Source organism: Serinus canaria, chromosome 28, assembly GCF_022539315.1.
Source record: "Serinus canaria isolate serCan28SL12 chromosome 28, serCan2020, whole genome shotgun sequence".
NCBI classification, from domain to species: Eukaryota; Metazoa; Chordata; class Aves; order Passeriformes; family Fringillidae; genus Serinus; species Serinus canaria.
This window is the reverse complement of record NC_066341.1, coordinates 5095636-5101198: the sequence shown is the minus strand read 5'-3', so window position 1 is coordinate 5101198 and position 5563 is coordinate 5095636. Positions and strand designations below refer to the sequence as shown.

The window sequence follows — 5563 nt, the reverse complement described above, 5'->3', positions numbered from 1 at the left end:
ACAGGCTGAGCGACAGGAACGGCTCAGCCTGAAGAGCTGGTTTGCTGCTTTCACTGAACTTTGGAATTAAGCAATTTCCACCCCCAGCCCCCAGCACCCCCTCCCCCCGCTTGCTCCCCAGCTGCCTGCGTTGGAAGCTGGACCAGTGATGCCCCAGCTCCTGCCTCTCCCCAGTCACGAGACGTTCCTGCAGTTCGCTGTACAACTCCCATCCTCTCCAGCACAGCACCTAAAGGAAAAGAGCTGCCTGAAGTGGGGTGGTTCATACCTGCAGCACTGCACCACTGAATTTCCCCCCATCGGCAGCTCCCACACTGGGGATGATCTCTTAACCATGCACACAGAAACCATAAAGGGAGCTGTATTCCCAAAAAAACCCTACTAATTTCCTCAGTCAGACGTCCATAGCCCTTCCAGTTCATACTGTATTTACCATCCTTATCATCCTATTTATCATCATTTATGTGCTAGAACAGCCTAACTGCTGCACAGAAACGGGCAGGGATTATCCAACATCACACACAAGCACAGCAGAGGCCAAAACTGGACAGAGTTCCTTGTGCTGAAGTTTATTTAAGCCCACAAGTGACTATTCTGCCATCTTGGAAAGGCAAAAAATAGATGAAAATCTGAGAACTTGTTTTGCTTTAGTCTGAGTTTTGGCCTGCACAAGTCATCTCTCATCCAATTGCCACTTCTGTCCCTAAGTATCTCCAGTATTAACAGCAAACCTGAAAATTATAAAATTATCATAGAGATTTCTCTGAAGTTGATTTTGGTTAGAGTGTATCCTTTCATTCCTAACATCTGCTGTCCCATGGATCACTCCAGACTGAGCAGCAACGACCAAAATCTCTTTTAGGTTTCCTGCTGAGCATCAATAATGAAGATTTGGCTGGTTACAGAATTACAGACTGGGCTGTGCTGAAAGGGACCCAGAAGGATCGCATCCAGCTCTTAAGTGAATGGCCCAAATGAGGATCAAACCCAGAACCTTGGTCTTAATAGCACCAAGCCAATAACCAGAAAAAAGCTGCAATCTCTGAACAAGTTTGGCTATGAGCCTGTGAACACCACAAGCAGTTCTTGTCCTTTCAGACAGACTGTACATCCCTGTGAAAGAGCTGAGTGAGCTAGTGATATCCTTCTAATGTTCATCAGATAAAGAGGATCTGCACGTATCTTTGTGTGAATGGAGATGAAAAACTGTGCAATCAAAGCCCAAAAGTAACAAGGGGAGCAGGACTGCAATAGGACTGCAGTAAAAGAAGAAACCAACAAAATCTATCAGTGGTTAATATATGATTGAGGTAATTCACGCTTTGTAACTGTATAAAAATCATTATGATCCAACCGTGCCTCTGACCCCCATGGCCAGAAGCAGGGCTTTCCTCTCTATTCAAAAGATTTCCCGGACTCTGTTAACGAGTGAATGAGTCTTTCCTGGGTGATCAGCGACCATTTCCCAGGAATGTCCAGAACATTCACAGAACCTGGAAGAGATTACATCGAGGAACGGGCGGGCGACATCCTGGCTACAGCTGAAAAGAAGACGATTTAGAGGAGTCCAGACAGCCATCCAAACCTATGGACTGACTTTTGTACGGGACTGAATCTGTATAGTTCCCGTTATAGATATGTAGGGACTTACAGAAATCTTAGGTCATTTCTGCTCCAGGCAGAATAACCTGTATATAAGCTGGCTACCTGGAGCAGTTGGTGTGACACTCTGGGGAAACGCTGACACTACGTCGGTCTGACCCAGGTTTACCCAGCATCAAAGTCCGGGGTTGACGCTGTCTTGGCTGTGGCAGTTTTATAATATTCTAGTTTTGGTTGTCGATCTAATAAATTTATATTTTTTTTTATAAATTTGGCTGCCGATTTGATCATTTATAGCCTTAAATAAGTAAAAAATTAGGAGCAGCAGTTTCTGCACTCCTGCTGAAGGAGCTGGGAGCAAACACATCAGAGTTAAGTGAGAAGTCACTGTGGATGTGATCTCTGGCAACCAAACGAAATGGGCAGTTGGGACCACTCTTGTCTCTTATGTTTGTTGCACACATAGTCACAGTGTGCAGATAGAATGAATAATACACTAAGGCAATATGATACTCAAAATTTCATAGAACAATCAGGAAAATATTGTGGTGCTCTAGAAGGATTTAGATGTCTTTAATAGTATTTACCTAGTTTGCTACATTTCATGTTAGAATGCTGGAAAATGCTGTGCATAGAATATGGAATTATTTCTATGGTCAAAAAAATTTCTAGATGCAAAAACACAGTAAGGGGAAATTTACATGAAAGGATTTCAAAGACCATTCACTAATTCTGCTTCCCAGGAATATTTTACTAAAGGCATGGAAAAAATGAACATGAGGTTAAATGGTGGTGTTCTTTCCCTGTGGTACAACAACTAAGAAATAGAATGGGGACAGAAACCAGCCTATGAAAACAGTTTAGAAATAAAGAGCTTTTTATCATGAGAACCCCATTCTAACACATCAAGACATATGTCACACAGCACCACCCCCAAAAGACATTTTAAATGCAGATTTCCTTGTTTCATTTTCTTTTTCCGCACTGGGTAGAGACATTTCTCATTCTTGAAGGGGAAAAAGTATTGGTTGATTTAATTACATTTAAAATCTTGATTTCAGAGTGATAAACCAATCAAGATATAAGAGAACATAGGAATTTTAAATTATACTCATACATAACTTTATGAGAGGCATTTGAGAAAATTTTTTGTCTTCATAAAATTAAATTCTGCACTTTTCACTTTAATAAATAGACAAAACTGATGGTTATGTGGTTTTCTTCTGCTAGAGTTTCCCTCTCTCTTTTTTCCCTCTATGGAAATATCACAGAAATATTGAGTGACTCACTAACTTATTAATGAAAGTTGTTTGAATTTTGATGGAATTATTTTAAGACCATTGAGCAACTCTGTAATCGGCACAGAATTGTGCCCTTTCTCTATCCCCATCCAGGGGGTACAAAGACACAGAATAAATACACTCTTCATTTGGCCTTCTGAAGGTCATTTGGAATTAATTAATTTCAATTTTTAACTTGAAATAGCTCACCTGGAGCACTACACCTACCTGTTCGGTCCTCAGCATCAGGGAGGACACATATCTGTTGGAGCAAATCCAGAGGAGATGCTGCAAGGGCTTGAGCCCCTCTGCTCTGGAGCCAGGCTGGGAGAGCTGGGGGTGCTCACCTGGACAAGAGAAGGCTCCAGGGAGAGCTCAGAGCCCCTGGCAGGGCCTGAAGGGGCTCCAGGAGAGCTGGAGAGGGACTGGGGACAAGGCCTGCAGGGACAGGACCCAGGGAACGGCTTCCACTGCCAGAGGGCAGGGCTGGATGGGATCTTGGGCAGGAATTGTTCCCTGGGAGGGTGGGCAGGCCCTGGCACAAGGTGTCCAGAGCAGCTGTGGATCCCTAGCAGTGCCCAAAGCCAGGCTGGACAGGGCTGGGAGCAGCCTGGGACAGTGAAATGTGTCCTCCCTATGGCAGGGGCTGGAATAAGATGGGCTTTAAGGTCCCTCCCAACCCAAACAATTATGGGATTCTGTGAATAGGATTATTGCCTTCATCACTATACATTAGATGTTGTGGATATATTTTAGTTTTAGAGCTTTAAAGAGCTTGTGACTGTGGCTGATGAGACTGTAATAATGTAAGAGAGTACAGCAGACAGGGCAAAAGAAACCTCCTCAAGTCCAACAAGACTGAAAGATTCTTCCTCTGGAATCCCCATGGCACAGAGTCCATGAAGCTCCTTAATGTTCTCTGTCTGTTTTAGTGCAACCCCATGCTGCCAAGCAGACTGATCTAGGAGGGGGCAGCAAGCCAACTCTTGCTGCTCAGGCAGTGTTTCCTTGCAGTCCTGCACATAAAAGAGAACTTTCCCTGCCCCACACAGAGGAAAACAGGAAAGATTTGAATGGCTTGGCTAGATGTGCATTGCAGAGGTTGCAGACATACCTGACTATAACATAACCTCTTCAGGAGCATCTGCTGGGAAGAGGGTGACTCCTAGGAGCCACTGGGGACATAGAGCACACTCTTCTGAGAGCTGCATCTCTTTCCAAGGAACTCTTCTAATGGAGACCAGTATGCAGATGTGATCTAGAGAGTCAAATCTATCTTGGCAGTGAGACTGAGAAACTGTGAATATGGAAATTGTACTTAAACAGTAAAACCAGAGACCACAATACTGTATATGGCTCGTTAAAGTTCACACAAGAAGAAAAACAGGACAGATTTAGCCAAGTCCTAGGGTCCCCAGGTGGTCCAAGAACTCCCCAATTAATCACCTGCGCAAGTGAGGCAATGAGCTGATTTGAAATTCGTAATTGACTGAATACATTCTCAAAATGTATTTCAGCAGTTTGCACAGGAGCTCTCCAGGTGGGAATTTCAGTGTGCCTTGAAACCGAACTTCAGGCAACCCCTGTTCATAGGGCAATCCCTGTACTTAACTGAGCCATCATCCTGGGCACAGAATGTGGAGAATTCAGCCCCTCCTTCCTGAGGTGCCTGAGGGGGTTTTGCTGCAAAACTCAGCAAGGTGTATAGAGATAAGATGCCTGTGAATACTCCACACAAACTGTCCCTGCAGACGCTGAAATGGTCACGTAGGACAGATCTTTAGCAAATGCACAGTCAGGAGGGACTCAGAATGTCAAGATCTTCATTAGTGATGGATCTGCACTTGTGTCTCTGTGGGGAGGACTGTGGGCTCAACCACAAGAGATCAGCAGAGCAGCAGTTCAGTCAACAGCTCCTGTTGGAATGGTGCCATTCCCCATTAAAGCATTACTTTGTGTCAAGACCTATAATATGGGTTTTTGAAAAAAAAAAACAAAAAAAAAACCAAACAAATCAAATATCGCGCTGGAAAAAAAAAAAAAAAAAAAAAAAAAAAAAGGAGGGGAGAAAAATTAAAAAAAACCAAGCAACAACCTGCTCCCCAAACCAACCCAAACCCACAAAACCTGAAATAACAAATGCTTTGTCCTTGTCCTTGTCTATTCAACAGATACAGGAGTAAGTAAGAAGTACAAGAATATAAAGGTCACACAATTTTGCAGATGTACATCTAAATCTAGAACATCAGGCACTGTTTCAGATAATATCTGCTGAGGTTTACAATACTTTAGGATGAGCTTTGTGACCAGATTGAATCTGAGTATTTACTACCCTCTATTTAAAATGAACCCAGTCTTTCTGGTTTTGAACCCTCCTTTTCTGAATGGAAGCAGCTGCCTCTTGGTTTCCAGTGACAGTCCAGATAGAAAGGCTGTCTTGCTGCAGCTGGTTTTTTTAGTGGATTAGATTTTTTGTGTGTGTGTGTAGTTTTCTTTCTGTTTGCTTGTTTGGTTTTCTTGTTGCTTTTTAGAGTCAGATATCACAAGAAATTTCTCAATTTCCCTCTTCTCAGTTGTATTGTGTATTTAAAAGTGAAATGCACGACATACTAAGCAGAAACACAGGGTGGAATTGTACCTGCTGGCAGTTTGTACCATTCCTGGATATACCCGCGGCTTGC

The 5563-nt window shown here is 43.3% G+C and overlaps 1 long non-coding RNA gene across 1 annotated transcript in view; it reads left to right on the top strand.

Moving 5' to 3' along the window:
* Positions 1-5563, top strand: part of LOC127060946 (uncharacterized) — a 340458-nt gene that overhangs the window by 267918 nt on the left and 66977 nt on the right. The window lies entirely within an intron of this gene.